The sequence below is a fragment of the Bombina bombina genome, chromosome 5 (genome assembly GCF_027579735.1).
Source record: "Bombina bombina isolate aBomBom1 chromosome 5, aBomBom1.pri, whole genome shotgun sequence".
In the NCBI taxonomy this organism is placed as follows: domain Eukaryota; kingdom Metazoa; phylum Chordata; class Amphibia; order Anura; family Bombinatoridae; genus Bombina; species Bombina bombina.
This window is the reverse complement of record NC_069503.1, coordinates 671,647,208-671,666,257: the sequence shown is the minus strand read 5'-3', so window position 1 is coordinate 671,666,257 and position 19,050 is coordinate 671,647,208.

Genomic DNA, 19,050 nt, shown 5'->3' with positions numbered 1-19,050 from the left:
TATATAAGGAACTGAGGATTGGCTGTGTGTGTGTGAGACAGAGGGAACATCTCTATAATATTATATATCTGTATATAAGGTACTGGGGAGGGGCTGTGTGTGTGAGAGAGACAGAGGGAACCTCTCTATAATATTATATATCTGTATATAAGGTACTGGGGATGGGCTGTGTGTGTGAAAGAGACAGAGGAAACCTCTCTATAATATTATATATCTGTATATAAGGTACTGGGGAGGGGCTGTGTGTGTGAGAGAGACAGAGGGAACCTCTCTGATTTAGGCAAAGCATAACATTTTAAACAATTTACTTCTATTATTTAATTTGCTTCCTTCTCTTGTTATCCATTGCTGAAAGGTCTATCTAGGTAAGTTCAGGAGCAGCAAAGAACCTAGGTTCTAGCTGCTGATTGGTGGCTGCCTATATATATACTAATTGTCATTGGTTCACCCATGTGTTCAATTAAAAAAGCAGTAGTGCATTGCTACTCCTTCAAAAAATAATACCAAGAGAATGAAACAAATTTGATAATAGAAGTAAACTGGAAAGTTGTTTAAAATTGTATGTTCTACCTAAATCATGAAATAAAGTTTTTGGGTTTCATGTCCCTTTAAAGTTTAATTTTGACTTTACTCTCCTTTTAAAATTGATTTATCTAAACCTGCCCTGGTTTCAGTTAAAATGGAGATGGTTTTATCTTTATTTAGTATAGACGCATACTTATAGGATCATGCATCTCTTTTTTTAAAGGAAATATACATATTAATGATTTTTTTACCTCTTTAGCTGCCTGTAATGTGATTTTTACCCCCTTGTCTGCCCCTCATTACTTTCTGCTCCATACTGTAGTGCATATAGGCATGGGGATTATAAAAAAAATTCTTGGCATAAGCACTGCTAATTTACAGTATTTAGTTCTTATTAAAAATATTTAAGAAAAAAAATGTCTCTTTATATGGCAATTAAAAACATGGTGGGGGAGGGGCACAGGAGATGGGGGGGCAATAGGGTGGAGGAGGGGCAGAGGAGGTAGGTAGGTGGAACAAAGAGGGGGTGGGGGGGGGCAGCCATACTTTTGCCCAGGGGCCCTGGTTGGTCTCAGTCCGCCCCTGGAAAAAACGCAAATTCCAACGTGACTGGGGGGATTATCAAGATGGAAAAATGTATGATTACTCCTTAAGACTTACCAGTAGTTCAGAATCTGAGCTATCAGGAGAAGATGGCTCCAATTTAAGTACAGGTAACCCTAGGGGACGAAATTATGGGAGGGGTTTTTACAGCCGCAGGCGTTCAGGCAGAAGAAAAAGAGGAGAGGGGGCAGAAAATATAGGGCTAAATACAGGGGGAAAAAACAGGTATCCCCTGAGGAACCAACAGCAACAACAACAAATATTGACATAGCATCCCAATCGCCAGAAAGAAAAACAAGTAATTAATCTATCTAACAGAACTTTATCATTATCTGAAACAGAGGTCTTGGCAAAGGGTTTAAATTTTGCTCCTGTAAATAATCTTGATAAATTTGTGGCAGTTAAAGATGTTAATCTATTTGCCAAAAAATTAATATAAAAAAAAAGACAATGCAACATAAGACCTCTTATGTAGTTTTAGATATAAATGATAGAGTAGTTCTCAAAGATTTGGAATCTTTATGTACAACACAAAATGAAAATGAAATGGAAACTCTTGGTATAGGTTATACGATGCTAAAAAAAAGCTCATCTTATATGCCAGCTCTATCATTGGTTTCAAGTGTACATAATTTCGTTAAACTTGTAGAAAAAGATATAATAGAACTAGACAGTGGAACTGGCTTTCAAGACAACTTAACTGTAAAACAAAGACAAGCTATTAAATCCCTAAAGATGGATCAATCAATAACTATAAAGCCATCTGATAAAGGTGGAAATGTGGTTGTATTAAACACCACAGAATATGTCTTGGAATGCAAAAAGCAACTATCAGATAAAAAACAGTATCAGTTATTGAAATCCAATCCCACTGATCTTTATAAGAATGAATTAGATGATATCCTATTACAAGCATTCAGGAATGGAATGATAAATAAAAAAGAGCTGGACTTTATGATAAATAAACACCCCAGAGTTCCCACTTTTTACACCATCCCCAAACTCCACAAAAATCGTATTCCACCCCCGGGTAGTCTGATTATTTCTGGTCACGGTGGTCTAACTGAAGGTATTTCAATTTATGTAGACTATTGCCTAGACCCTTTGTCACGATTACATATTGCCTAACAACAACCTGTTACTTTTACTGAGAATATGCCTTTAATTGTCTGATCAATTCACCTGCTATGCTATTTAAGCCTCCTCCCCCCTCTCCACTTTGCTTGTTATTGTTTTCCACTAACCATAGTGTGATTCAAACAGAGCTCTAGTATTTTGTTACCTCTTGGGATTTTATCCAAATATCTACCATTCCGGATTCACCAACTCCTCCTGCTGAAACCAGCCTACCTCTCTTGATACCTGATTGACTCTTTGTCCAGCCGTTGCTGTCAGCTTGCTCCATTCAGCTGAATCTTCCGCCCTGCATCGTGGAGCTGTGACGTCGCATGCCAACCTGTTCGGCACCAGCGCTGCAACCGCTTCTCCGCTTCAAGCTGTGAGATTTCTCTTCAACTCTCTAAAACTTTGTTTTACCTTCCAGGTACATTCAGTAACCGCATTCCTTTTTACAAGCTGCTACCCTTGATACAATATCTCCTACCCAATTTTACTCATAATTTCTGATATATTGTGGGTGAGGTCTATTTTGACATAGTAGCTATTTTTTGTTGTGTTAACACTGTTTCATTTTTTCACTGGTTATAGACACGGTTTTTCTGTTGTTCCTCCAGTATTCATTTACTCGAGACAGCTATAGAAATATCTAATGCTATTTATCCTTATAACAAATTGCTAAGTTTATACTCGGATTCTGACATTACTTCCTTTAGTAATTCATGTTATTATCCAGTTTAAACCTTGCTACAAATCCTATGATCTCAGCAGTTGTGATTCATTTAAATTATTGCATACTACAACATAGTATCTTTGACATTACAGAATAACAAGCCTAAAAAACATGGATCCAGCTGAGATGTCTAATCAGATACAAACTCTCTCTCAAAAAGTGGATGCTTTAACTGATGGCCTCAATACCCTCAAACAAGAAAACCAGGGACTGAAAACTTATATTAAAGACTTTGTAGATAGTAGAACTCGTTTTCAGGAACCACAAGTTAGTCTCCCAGATATATTCTCAGGGGATAGAAAACAATTTAGAGATTTTAAAAACTCTTGCCTTTTGCTGTTTGCACTAAAACCATACACATATCCCACTGACAGAGTTAAGGTGATGACTACCATTTCCTATTTAAGAGCAGAACCCAGAAGCTGGGCTAATTCCTTCCTGGAGACAAACGATGATATACTTAACTCTCTAGATTCCTTCTTTTTTACCCTTGGTCAGCTTTATGACGACCCTTACAAACAACTAACCACTGAAACTGCCATGCGCTCTCTTAAGCAGAAAAGAAGGGATGTAGAAGATTATATTGCAGACTTTAAGAGGCTAGCTACTGACACCCAATGGAATAATTTGTCGCTAAAAAACCAGTTTAGATTGGGTTTGTCAGAATCTATTAAAGACGAACTCTCTCGCATTGAAATTCCTCACACTTTGGAGGAACTAATTAATCTCAGTATCAGTATTGACAGAAGGCTTAGGGAGAGACAACACGAGAAAGTTTATCATGAGTCAACACATAAGAAACAAAACCCTTCTTTACCTACACACTCTCATGTTAAAAACACCACTGAACCTATGGAAATTGGTTTTCTTAAAGGCCCTTTAAGCAACCAAGAAAAGTTAAGAAGGCGCTCCCAGAATTTATGCATGTACTGTGCATCAGAAGAGCATACTGTCAAAGCCTGTCCCATTCTCCAAAAACAGAATAAGGGTAAGAACTCCCATCCTTTTTATTCCTTAAACGCTGTATCAAACTCTGCAATCTACTGTAACCTATGCCTTCTCTTGCAGTGGGATCAACTTCGAGTGAACGTTTCAGGGATAATTGACTCTGGTGCTTCTGCCTCTTACATTGATGTGTGTTTTGCCACAAAAAATAAAATTCCACTTATAAAAAAAAAGGCTCCTGTACCTTTAAGGGGAATTGATGGGGAGGTTTTGTCCTCTGGACCGGTAATTTACGAAACAATACCACTACTCCTATCCACACCAGACCACCATAGGGAGTACATTTCCTTTGATGTCATTACATCCCCCAACTTCCCTCTTATTCTAGGCCTACAATGGTTAAAATTACATAACCCTCTGATATCATGGTCCAATCTCACAGTACAGCTTAATTCTGATTACTGCTTATCCATTTGCTACCCTACTCTGCTTTTACAACCACCTCAAAACACCACTGATATAGAGATGCCTAATGTTTATGCCGACTTTATTGATGTTTTCAGTAAAAAAGAATCCCAAAACCTACCGCCGCATCGTATCTATGACTGCCCTATTGATTTACTTCCAGGTGCAGTCATACCCTGCGGTCATGTGTTCCCGTTGTCCAAACCTGAACTGGAACACTTAAAATCATATATTGAGGAAAATCTAGAGAAGGGATTCATCAGACCATCTACTTCCCCCGCTGCTGCCGGTATGTTTTTTGTAAAAAATAAAGATGGCAGTTTAAGACCCATAGTGGACTACCGGCAGCTGAACAAGGTTACTGTTAAAAACCGGTATCCTTTGCCCCTTATCCCAGAGCTAATTGAGCGTTTGGAAGGTGCCAAGGTCTTCACTAAACTTGACCTGCGAGGTGCGTATAATCTCGTTCGTATGAGGGCTGGAGACGAATGGCTGACGGCGTTCCGTACTCGCTATGGCTTGTACGAATACACCGTCATGCCATTCGGTCTCTGCAACGCCCCGGCAACCTTCCAACACTTTATTAACGATATCTTTAAAGATATTCTTGACACCTATATTGTGATCTATCTTGACGATATTTTGATCTATTCAAAAACACTAGAAGAACACACAAAACACGTCAGACAGGTATTATCACGCTTACGCTCACATTCTTTATATGCTAAAGCCGAGAAATGTATATTTCATACAAAACAGATCACCTTTCTAGGTTATCAGATTTCGGAATTTGGCATACAGATGGACGACTCTAAAATCACTACCATTCGACAGTGGCCAGAGCCAAGTAATAAGAAACAGGTACAAAGCTTTCTAGGCTTTGCAAATTTTTACCGAAAATTTATAAACAATTTCGCAGCAATTGCCAAACCACTTACCAACCTCACAAAATCAAACATTAAGTTCCTCTGGACTGCTGAATCCCAAAAGGCTTTCGATCTCCTAAAACAAAAATTCACCTCTGCACCTATATTACGCTACCCAAATAACCAACTCCAATACGTATTGGAGGTCGATGCCTCCGATTACGCTATTGGAGCTGTTCTTTCACAAAGAGAACACCTAAAGAAACCTCTACATCCCGTAGCTTTTTATTCAAGATGTTTGACGGCTCCTGAGTTGCACTACCCTGTGGGTGATAAAGAGTTACTGGCTATCAAGGTTGCTTTTGAACAGTGGCGTCATCTCCTTGAGGGAGTGACATATCCAACCATAGTGTATACTGATCATAGGAATTTACAGTACCTAAAATGTACTAAAACCCTCACTGCACGACATGTTCGTTAGAATCTGTATTTCTCCAGATTTGATTTCCTTATCACTTACAGACCGGCTACTAAGAACAAGAAGGCAGACGCTCTCTCACGCCTGCCTACTCCTTCGGATCTCTCTCTTCCAAAAGAATCTGTAATTCCCGAGAACAAATACCTGTTGTTTCTCATTGATTCTATTCCATTCCTAAGAGATGAACAACATAAAGATCAAACTAAGCCTCTTCAACAGTTACAAATGAAACAGGATTCCCTTTATTACTTTGATGAGAAGTTATATGTACCCCCTTCTATCAGAGATTTGATATTACATTCAGCTCATGAATCCTTATTCGCTGGACACACCGGAATCCACAAGACACAGGAGCTTATTAAAAGGAGCTATTGGTGGCCTGATATGAATACCGACATAACGAAGTACATTAACACCTGTTCAGTGTGCGCTACCACTAAAAGATCAAAACATAGGCCCTATGGGTTACTCATGCCTTTACCCACTCCAACACGACCTTGGGCAGACATAGCCTTGGATTATGTCGTTGATCTCCCCATATCCTCCAATAATACTACTATCCTTGTCATGGTTGACTTGTTCAGTAAGATGATACATCTCATACCCTACCACAAGCTGCCTACTGCTGCCGAAACTATACATTTGCTCCTACTACACGTCTTCAGACTTCACGGTCTCCCTCGACGGATCTTAACAGACCATGGCTCGCAGTTTACTAGTTCTCTCTGGACGGAATTTTGCAAGATTTTCAGTATTGACAAAAGACTTTCAACCTCTTATCACCCTCAGACTAATGGTCAGACTGAAAGGTCTAACCAAAGCATTGAACAATTCCTAAGGTCTTACTGTCATTCCGACCAACACTCTTGGTCTCAACACCTGCCCTATGCCGAATTTACCTTCAACAACACAGTACATTCCACAACCAACCAGACTCCATTCTTCATTAACTATGGATTCCATCCAACTTTTCAACTACTACCCCAAATCAGTTCACTACCATATATCGGTGATCTAACAAGTTCCATCACTTCTAATTTTGCAAAAGTCAGCACCGCTATTGAACAAGCTAAAACCAAACAGAAACATTATTACGACTTAAGAAGGATGGCTCCACCACAGTACTCCCTTGGAGATCTAGTTTGGCTGTCAACCAAAAACTTGCATCTTAATACTCCTAGCAAGAAACTTTCACCATTATTTATTGGTCCTTTTCAGATAATCAAAATCATAAATGAGAATGCAGTTCGTTTACAGTTACCCAGCACTCTGAAAATACACCCTACCTTCCATGTTTACCTACTGAAACCCTACCGATCTGTACGAGATGCCACTTCACGCCAATGTATACCTCCTGTTTCCATTGATCCCAACATTGAATATGAGGTTAAATCCATACTTGACTCTAGAATGTATCGGGGTAACTTACAGTATCTGATAAGTTGGAAAGGCTACACTTCAGAACATGACTCTTGGGAGCCAGCTGTTAATATTTCTGCCCCCAGACTCATCTCGCGCTTCCATCAGAGGAATCCGGATCGTCCTCATCCCTGATCCACGGAGTGGCTCATTTGGGGGAGCATCCTGTCACGATTACATATTGCCTAACAACAACCTGTTACTTTTACTGAGAATATGCCTTTAATTGTCTGATCAATTCACCTGCTATTCTATTTAAGCCTCCTCCCCCCTCTCCACTTTGCTTGTTATTGTTTTCCACTAACCATAGTGTGATTCAAACAGAGCTCTAGTATTTTGTTACCTCTTGGGATTTTATCCAAATATCTACCATTCCGGATTCACCAACTCCTCCTGCTGAAACTAGCCTACCTCTCTTGATACCTGATTGACTCTTTGTCCAGCCGTTGCTGTCAGCTTGCTCCATTCAGCTGAATCTTCCGCCCTGCATCGTGGAGCTGTGACGTCACACGCCAACCTGTTCGGCACCAGCGCTGCAACCGCTTCTCCGCTTCAAGCTGTGAGATTTCTCTTCAACTCTCTAAAACTTTGTTTTACCTTCCAGGTACATTCAGTAACCGCATTCCTTTTTACAAGCTGCTACCCTTGATACAATATCTCCTACCCAATTTTACTCATAATTTCTGATATATTGTGGGTGAGGTCTATTTTGACATAGTAGCTATTTTTTGTTGTGTTAACACTGTTTCATTTTTTCTCTGGTTATAGACACGGTTTTTCTGTTGTTCCTCCAGTATTCATTTACTCGAGACAGCTATAGAAATATCTAATGCTATTTATCCTTATAACAAATTGCTAAGTTTATACTCGGATTCTGACATTACTTCCTTTAGTAATTCATGTTATTATCCAGTTTAAACCTTGCTACAAATCATATGATCTCAGCAGTTGTGATTCATTTAAATTATTGCATACTACAACATAGTATCTTTGACATTACACCCTCTCTGGCAACATTAACTATATTAAAGACACCCAAGACACATTGAAAAAACTTGATGGAGTTATGGTTAATGAAAACACTTTTCTTGTAGCAATTGACGTTGAGGCATTGTACTCTTCGATTCCTCATCAAAAGGGGATACAAGCAGCAGTAGAATTCCTAACACAAAGGGGCCCCCAATATGATGATCATACTAATTTTGTAGCAAAACTTCTGCAGTTTATTATGGAACATAATTATTTTATTTTTGACAACAAATATTACAGACAAGTTCTAGGTACAGCCATGGGCACATGCTGTGCCCCAACATATGCCTGCCTGTACCTTGGGAAATGGGAGAAAGATAACATTTTTGATAATGATGAAATATATGGTAGTTCTATAGATCTCTAGTTGAGATTTATAGACAATATCTTGGTCCTTTGGCAAGGTACAGAACAGGCACTAGAATTATTTGTCTCCAACCTTAATAAAAATTATCTGAATTTGAGGTTTACTTATAAGTACAGCAAAACTAATATTATCAAAAATATTCCGAAAGGTCAATATTTGAGACACAGACGTAACTGCTCAGCAACTCCGATTTTAAATTTGAAGCAAAAAAGATTCATTCAGAGAGGCTACTCCAAGACGGTTTTAAAAAAAGCATATGGAGCAGCCATGGAGCAAACAAGAGATGAACTACTCTACAAGGATAAACCCAAAGATTCAGAATCAACCATTAGATTCATTAGTCAATATAATAATAAATGGAATGACATACGCACTATTTTACAAAAACATTGGGATGTCCTAACAATTGACAATGAAATAAATTAATAGTTGGAGATAGACCCCTCATGACACCTAGAAAGGCCCCCAATATAAAGAACAAATTAGTTTCTAGTTACTATATTCGACATGAACAACAAAATTGGTTAGGTAAAGCTTCTCAAAAAGAAGGTAATCTGAAATGTAAACGATGTTCAGTCTGTAAAAACATGCAGCAAACATCTTACTTTGTTGACAAATGGGGTACTACTCATAAGATTATAGGGAGGATAAATTGTAGGTCAGAAGGTGTAATATATATATAGTGTTTTGCGATTGTCCCATGTATTACATAGGAAAAACCTATAGAGAAATGAGAGAACGCATTAAAGAGCACAAAAGAGATATAGAAAATTAAATCAACACTAGTAGTGTAGCGAGACATTTTCAATTTTTTCATCACAGCAATAAAAACCATTTAAAATTTATGGGTTTAGAGAAAGTAGATCTTAAAAATAGAGGAGGAGACATTGACAAGCTATTACTGCAAAGGGAATGCAAGTGGATATTTAACTTAAAAGCATTAACTCCCAGCGGTCTGAATGAGGAAATAAATGATGCTCCTTTTTTATGAATGACTATCTATTCAAATGTTATTTATTGACATTGGATAGACTGTAAACAAATCATGTATTAAATATAAGTTATTCCAATAAAAACTCTATGTAAATGGAAAAATTTAAATTTATATATTCTCTAAGATTAACCCTGTCTATGTAATTGGGATATTAAAATATGCTCTACATTTGCTGCTCAGCAACTTCAAAACAAATTAATATGAGGGACTCTTGCTTGAATACTTTAGGAATTAGATATCTAATCATTCTTTGAAACCTGCCACAAAACTGTGCATAATAAATTGTATGGTAAATGAAGATTTTTGCTATATGTAAGGCCAAAACGGCCGTGAATAAGTATTAATCAATTTACTTTATAGATTCTGCTAAAATTTCTTGTATTTATAGGCTAATTGATTTATAATATAATGTTGCAATCCCTTACTAACAATGGATACCACAGCAACATTGTTAACATTTCACCCTTTGACGTCACGTGTAGTCACGTAAATAAATGTGTAAGATCCAATCGGATAGAGATATATGGCCTGACGAAGCCCGATTTGAAATTTGCCTAATGCGGGTGAAACGCGCGTAGCAGAAACACTGGGGTAGCAGCTGAACCCTTTCGTTTGACCGGCCGGATGACAACTGTCTGAGGAGCAATACAGAGGTAGAGACTGTTAACCCCTGTACAACAGCCGAGTACGGACCTTGCATGAGCGCTAGGGTGAGTGCAAACATTCATTTCTATCTGCAGCAGAAAAGATGCTGGATTTAACAGCGTGAAGAGCTTAAAGGCATTGTGCAGACCGTCTAAGGATTGGTCAGGTGAGAAAGGAATTATCCCTGATACAGGTATCCATTTGCCTTCTTTAAATTGTCTTTCTGGAAGTTGCTGCATTAGCCACCCTAGCGTCCTGGGAAACCGATTCATATACTTATGACAACAAGACTGTTCTATCTTATGTTGGACGCTATATGAAGTTTATTATTTACAAGGGTTATACAACTCTAGCAGCTCCCTCTTATTGTATAAAGTTTCCCTCTGTCAATTTAAGCACTATCATCCAAGGAGGACTTTAAGCAGATGTCCTTTAATAATATGAATTACGTGCACTTCAGGAATTTCATTAGTGCATTTAAATAAATTCTTTGGACATTATTATTTTCATGCACCTCCCGGGATGGTTTAAAATTGTGGTCATATGACAAGTTCATCTGTGTTGGCACATTAGTATCTGTGGTTACTACTTTATCCATGTGTTTATTATTATTTTATTTTGTTTGGGGATTTGTAACTTTGAATTTAGCGGTAATTAATAAATGGTGTGACTTAGCACAGGTCACTGTATCAGTGTGATTTTTTCACTGTGTCCATCTGTTCCTAATTTTCTGGAGTTTTCACAATTTGCCTTTTATTAATCAGTGCAGGCTATAGTAGACTTTGTGGTTTTTTAACCACTTTTTCTTATGGTTTTAATAAATAAATATATATATATAAATAAATATATATATATATATATATATATATATATATATATGTGTGTGTGTAAATATGTACTACATAGCACATATTCTGCTATGTGAAGAACACTGTAATGTGAAATATTCATATTTTCATGTTGAGTTTGTGCACATGAGAATATGCAATCAGGTTTTGCGCGTGAGTAGGGTGTTATGGTTTTTTCCACTTTTTTGCTCCATTGGGGGAATACGTGAACACGTACATTATATTTTAAGTTCAGCTTTTTGTGCTCATCGGGTTATTGCGCAAGCGAAAACAGTTTACTTTCAACTCATAATATGAGTGCAATCCGACGCATGCAAAAAGCTTACTTCTAGTGCAGTTAATGCTCGAGCGGGTTCGTTAAATTGTGCTCTACTCATAATCTGGTCCTATGCTTTATACACCAATATTGAAATATATTGGGTATGTTATATTTCTGTTTTTATACAGGACTACTTTAGCCTTTAAACTTATTGGCTGCCACCATCCCCCAAGTGACCTTTAAGTTGTGAATAAATTTACTTTTTAATATAAAGTTCCTGCATTGCTGGAGTTTAATATTTTGGATTATAATCTTCAAGCTAATTTAGTGCAGTAGAATGTGAATGATTCCAAACAGCTCTGTTTGTGAAACTTAGTAGAAACAGAATTACAATATATGAGTCTTTTAGAATATCCCTTTGGATCAGAAGTTATTTGAAAAGTTTCTCCTTAATAACTATACATATTCAGTGACTAGCTTCTATTAGCATATACTGGCTGTGCTAATTTATATTCTGAAATGTGCACAAGCTATAAAGGCTGTCTTCCATCTAATCTTTAAATGGGGTTTTATTTTATTAATAATTTTGTTACTAAGAGGGAACTTCCAGGTGGCGACCATGATTGGTCACATTGCTGTTTGCTGCTCCAGGTTTTAAGCTTTATCTATATAAAATCCCCTCCTACAAGCCTCATCTAAAATGGAGCATAGCAGATCTGCAACCAACTACTGAGCCTTTGTCAAGAGTACTTACTATTGCGATCATAGTAGCCAGCATCAGTGCTCTGGATTTTTGAGGTTGTGGCCTTTCACAAATCCAAATCCTCTAGCAGATTCTTTTTGGATCTCTGTCAGAAATGTACATTGTTTTATAATTTCATAAATCAATTCCAACATTTACCTTCTGCATCGACTATGTCAGCTGTTTATATCCTGAAGACGCACCATAACATTTTTTGGCATGCAGCGGGTAGGGGGGCGGTTCTCTGGGGCTCCAGCACATGTTACCTACCTTGTCGGGCTGCTAACGGGTCCTGAGGGCAAGACTCACTACTGCTGATGGAATGGGATTTTAAAATATAACTTTTATTGGGTATTGATTAAAATATATACATAGACAAACAAAATACACTAATGATTAAAACAAACAAAGCAAGTAGGATCCTGTTGGTATATATAATAGTGACACTAGATTACTGATGACTGCCTCTAATATTGGAGTACTGAGTGTCACAGTATATGACAGTATATCATATTCTGTCCAATGCCTGTTGGCTTGGAGAAGGTAAACGGGGGTTGAGAAAGAATCTCCAATCAGGCTATGTAAGATTGGCAATAAATGGATCTCATAGACAATATTCCAGCATGTGAAACCCTTGTTTTTTAGCCAGGGTCATAAGCAATATGATTTCTTTAACGTGACATGACCTCGACACAAATAAATTGAGATTACTATTGGTTACAAATTATTAGTCTACGTCCAGTGTGTATCAGTGTAGTATGTTCTTGGTAACAGTGAATTCACTCGTACAAATAGCTGGCTGGGGTGCACAAGCAATTAAAACCTCACTATTCTTGTATGGTTCAGTCGTATTGTTATAATACCTATCTTCTAATGGCCAATATCTGATTGGTATCGGTTACTATTATGCAGGTTTTTGCCTAGTATATTTGGCACTGTGGGTATTTCCATTTGTTACACTGCAGGTGGACAATTTTATTATATGTCTCTTGCTCGAATATGTTCTAACACACTAACACAGTCCACCATATCTTACATTAATTCCGTTATTAAATTGTGTTTCAACACATCCCACAATGTCATGTGATGTGGGCCTGTATTGGTTCTTATCTACAAGGTTCGGTAATTCGTAAGAATGTAAATATTCTTTTCTCCTAATTTGTCAGTGTAGTATAATTGATATTAATAGTGCACAGTATTCTGTTACTGTATTAATAATAATATGATAACTCAGTATTTTGTATCTTTATAACACCTGATTTCTCAAATTAGTTTAACCGGTTGGTAGAGTAGTTCTGCAATACTAGATCAAGTATTTATAATTTTGATGTATCTTAATTCAGTGGCTAGCTATTGCAGTATCTCATAGTACACTTAGCTCATATATTTATACATTAAATTATATCAATACTTGTGTAAACACTTTGGGTACCCTAGTGATGGCGTTATGTATAACTTGTATGTTATAGTTTATCTGTGTTTGACTGCACAGCCATCCAGGTTTCAGGATACAATGTTATCTATTTGTCACTATTATGTAGCTGTTTATAGCCCCCTCTAAGACAACTATTGATTTGACTGCACAGTCATCCGGATTTGTGAATAAAATGTTATCTATTCGTCACTACTATGTAGCTATTATAGCCCACTCTAAGACAGCTATTCTATGTTGTCTTTTAAACGGGAATTCTCTTGTGTGACCGTACAGTGCAGTTTCTCCTCTTATGTTATGATTGCTGTTATATCCAACTGGTTCTATTATTGTGGCCAGGTTCTATTATACTAAATGTTATTGTGATGTCTATCAGTATATCAAGCCTATATGCTTATGTGTCTATTTGCAGCACAACTGATAAGATAATCAGAAACAGTTTGTTATATATATGCTTTGTCTAATTAAATAAATAATCCTAGTGGCGTGCTACATCTAAATAAAAAAATAATCCAAGTGGCGTGCTACTAGCATCATATACGCCTGGATTGTGGTTATAGTATTTCGGTATTGTTTATCAGTATTTCATTGAGTAACCATACGGGCTAGTTAACACTGTATCATATTTTCAACAATTGCCATGCTGCTATTCAGCCAACTTAAATATCATAGCGTAGATAAGCCTCCCTGTGTACACCGCTAATGCGGTACCTTAAGATTGTTAAATAAGGTGAGAGGACGCACATTTCTATAGCTCCAGCTATATCCCTTTCAAACTAATTTAAAATGCTTCCCAAGGTAACCTATACCCTCTAAATATGGGAGAATAGAGGATAGACCTCAGCCTAATATATGTGGAAGAGCATGATATGGCATCGATGCAGCTGATCCCAGTTAAGACCGGAGGCCTTCTTTGGTGCTAATCGGGTGGCGGCCATTTTCTTATCCGCATGGTGAGGAAGATACCCTATACAGATTAGCCTTTATTTACCAGCGTGGCCTGAGACATTTCTTGCTATTACCCTAACCTTCTACATATGAGATGGTGGACGCCCATTGGAGTCCTATAGACATACTTTTATCACAGCTCCGGTCGGAGTCTCTGAACCGGTAGATTCCGGTGAATTACAGGAAGGAGTTTGCCTATGTCTAACCAACAGTGACAGAGTCAGCGAGAGTGGTGATGCTTTGGGGCCCCAGCATCTACCGTATACCCCAGAACCTGTAACGAAGATGGCTAAGTCCTTAGATACCGCTGCTTATGAAGGCTGGCCACCCGATCAGCTCAAGTCCCGTGAAACCGGAGTTGAAAGTTTAGATCCGGAACACAGCGCTCTCTATCTCACTCGGCGACACAGACAAGCGGAGGGTAAGCCACAGGCGACTTCTCCCAGGTTGTATGACAACAGTCGCGGGACCCTAAAGTTATACAGCGCATATCGCGCTACAGATGCAACAAACTTACATGCTCTCTATTGTGCCCTGATGTCTCCACTGCCATCCATCCAGCAATCTAGCCCTAAGGGAAGATTTTCTTTAATCTGGCCATCCGGCGTGGGGTGAATACATAGAGGTGTGCAATTGCAGGAGGCTCACCTAGATAGAGTGACTACAAATGTGAGCTTGTATTGAACCACCATGGATCTGAACTCTCTCAATCGCCCTATGACCGGAACGCTTGTATTATAGTTAATGGGTCACTACTGTTTATATACTACCTGATAAGTTGCAAGCTTATGGCAGCTGTTTTGCCTTTTCTTTTTCTTTAAAAAAAAAAAAAATTATTTTATGCTCTGAGAGGACTTATAATGGTGCATTATTATCACTGGGGATTGCCTGCTATACATACTATGTGATATACTTTTTTAAAGGAGCCGGCAAACGCATGAGAACAACCAATTGTCTGTTAAATGTTATATGACTCTTATTACTTTATGTGTCCTATTTGGTTCATTCTAATTTATATCCCACAGCTGTTGGTTGGCCCTATGGTTTATGACTCATACAATTTGCTCCTATATAAAGCATGTATGGGTATACATCTGGTATCTTTTAGCTCAAATGGGTCACTTTGATGAGAGATCTTCAGTCTTAGGACATCTTGCTGCCAGCGGCCGAGGCAGCGGGATGTTCATATTTTATAGATACATAGCTCCATAGTTCCAGGCATAGCTTTACACCGTAATGTAATTCAATGTATATAAGTCATGCTCCTATTCTTTAGACCTCCACTACTAGTATTTTTTATAATCTCCTTGCCCGCATTATTGTAGGTGAGATGTATGTCTAGTGTCCAAACTCTAAGTTTAGTTCTTGTGCCTCAATATGCCAGGTATGACATCAGCCCTACATTTGATCAGCTCCTCTTCGCAATGCAACAGCGCAGGCTGTTTATTACGTCCTCATACTCATAATTAAACCCATAAAGGCCCTAATTGTCTACTATGGTCATAACAGATCTAAAATTCCTAATATACACCACTAGTAACACCACTAGTATTGTTAGCACCTTCCCATCAGACCTTAGGTTACTAGCCTTGATAGTCATCTAAAATGTTTGTTAAGCTTTTATTTGAGGTTTGCCTGCCCTGCCTGTGTTACTCTACAATCTAAATGCCTCCTTAGCTACACACTCTATTCATCGCTTTTAATGTACCTCACCCCCCATAATGAACCTCCTAACCCAGGAGGTCTAACCACGCGGCTTCTCTTGCCTATGCCGCAATCTATTTATCTATACTAACCTGTATTTATCTATCTTACCATTTTATCTACATAGTAGAAATATATTCCCATTTGTGCTTACACTTAACATGTCAATCGCTATTTTAATCCGAGGTCATTGGTTTAAATATGATTTTTCACACTGCTACTTAAGAAAATGAGGTTCCAGTTTTCTGTTTTTAAGATACTTCATCTTGAGAATTTTATCTTTCAACATATATGAAAATTGTTAAATGGAAATGTATTATCTATATTTGTATTTCTAATGCGATGCTTAATTTAAGCTGTATTTTTCTCGCACAACCTCAATAAAAATATAAAATAAAAAAAGGGGGGAGGGGATGCTGCCATACTAGCTCTAGATGCAGAGAAAGCTTTCGATTACATAAGTTGGGGCCATCTATTTTTGGCGTTGGATAAATTCGGGTTCAAGGGCCAGTTTAATAATTTTATTCAGTTAATTTACAGTAACCTGGTCTCAGCTATTATTATAAATAATGCATGCACAGACTTCTTTTCTCTCTTTAGAGGTACAAGGCAAGGCTGTCCCCTTTCCCCCCTTTTATTCAATATCTCCCTCGAGCCATTAGCTATTATGCTGCGTGATCAATTAGAGGGTATCACTATTCGAGGGCATAAGGTGATTCTATCATTATATGCAGACGATGTATTGGTCTTTCTAAATAATCTGGAAGTCAATTTGCCGAAATTGTTGGGAATTCTGTCGCTGTTTGGTTCAGTAGCAGGTTATAAAGTCAACTCGAGTAAATCTGAGTTACTCTGGATAAAGAAACCATCAAAAGGTAATGTGAAACATCCATTTAAAGAAACCAAGTCCATAAACTATCTTGGCATAGTCTTAAGTAACAACCCCTCAGAGTGGTATACTCTGAACTTTCCAAATTGCTTTAAGGAAATTCAGATCTCCTTAGATAATTGGATTAATCTCCCAATTTCTCTTATACAACGTATTATGTTAATCAAAACAATCCTATTCCCTAAGCTATTATATTTACTACAGAATATTCCCTTGTTCCTTAAAAATAGAGATATCTTGAAATTTAACCAAATGTGCTCTAAATACATTTGGAAGGGGGGTAAGCCCCAGATAGCATTAAACAGGCTGATGTATATTAACACCGCAGCAGGTTTAGCGTTTCCTAACATTAAATATTATAATTGGGTCACATTGCTAAAATATGCTATTGACTGGATTACCGAAAAGGAATATGTCACTTCATACCAGCTCGAATCCAGTATTATTGCCCCTTTCGATCTAAATGCTACTTTACACTGCCCAACTAGGAATTTGCCCTGTAATGTTGATAACCTGATAACATTTAAAAACATCATCAAGGCATGGCAAAAATATTGTCTGGAAATACAGGTTAGCCCATTTGCGACAGAATTTCTAACAATGCAAGGAAATCCACAATTTCAACCTGGATATGAGACTCTAGTCTTCCAGGGCTGGCGGGAGAGGGGTTTGAGATACGTCAGACAGTTGCTGATAGAACCCGATTTAATTGACACATTTAACTCAATCCGAGCTAAATATGGAATTCAGAGTAAGGACTTTTTCGCCTATCTCCAGATACGGCACTATTTATCTCGGATTCAAACAGAACATAGATCTAATTGGAATTTAGGCCCATTAGCGACTGGGATAAAAATATATCAAACCGGAAGATTTTCAATCTCTACATTCTATAATATATTAAATACTCATAATAAGACTAGACAAATTAAATATATACAGCGGATCTGGGTAGGATACTTTCCAGAAATAGAGATTACAGATATACAGGATAGTCTTTTATTAATTAACGATCACTCCGAGCAAAATGACTGTTTGGTACAAAAAAGCTAATTTCTGCACAAAATGTAATATAGGGAGTGCAGATATTTTGCACTGTATGTGGCTCTGCCCTAAGATTCTGCAATTCTGGCACAAGGTAATTTACTGGATTAAGCGCTCAGTCAATCCTAGAATAATCATTGGCCCACATGACATGGTATTTCTGATTAAATATGCGAAGGGTGGTAAGGATTATAAACTCATCAACACATTGCTAATTCTAGCCCGCAACATTATTTTAAAAAACTGGAAAGCGATACATGCACCAAAATTTTCAGAATTCAAGAAAGCAGTCACTAGACAAATAATAATGGAACAATATAATATAAAAAATCTAAATAATGAGCAGATCCAGCTCTTCCTATACAAATGGGAGGGTGTAATTAAATCATTTCCAAATAATATTCAAAGGCAACTGATCAGCTATATCAGTAAATCCAGTTTTGTCTCCCAGAATATCCTAATAGGTCGTTTTCCTCAAGGATGGGCAGTTGTTCCTGACAATGACATAGGGAGCATGGCGGGGTTCGATGAGGAGTAAGGGAAGGGGGTCACCACTTATTTCTTCTTCTATTTTCTTTTTTTTTCTCTCTCTCGCTCTCTCCTTCTTTTCTTTTTCCTTTTTTTTCTCATTGTTTCTTTTTGTTTTTTTTTGTTTTTGTTTTTGTTGTTGTTTTGTCGTTGTTGTTGTGATGTGGTTTAAGTGTGCTTGAGTGACTGGGTGTGTGTGGTTAGCACGGGCCGGTCATGGATCCCTGAAGGTGATGCAAGATAGGTATCACTTCTCACTAGATAACAGGAGAGCTTAGGGGGAGGGTGCTGTGTTTTGTCTTGCTTCAGGTGTGATATTTAACTGTTTAATATAATTAGCATAACTAGGATGCTCTCAAGATGATTATGTTTTTGAATTTTCAATTTGGGAGGAAATGGGATGTTGATGATCCTCCGAGAGAGGACATGATTATATTTCCTCCACTATCTCGAAATCCTTAAGATTATTTG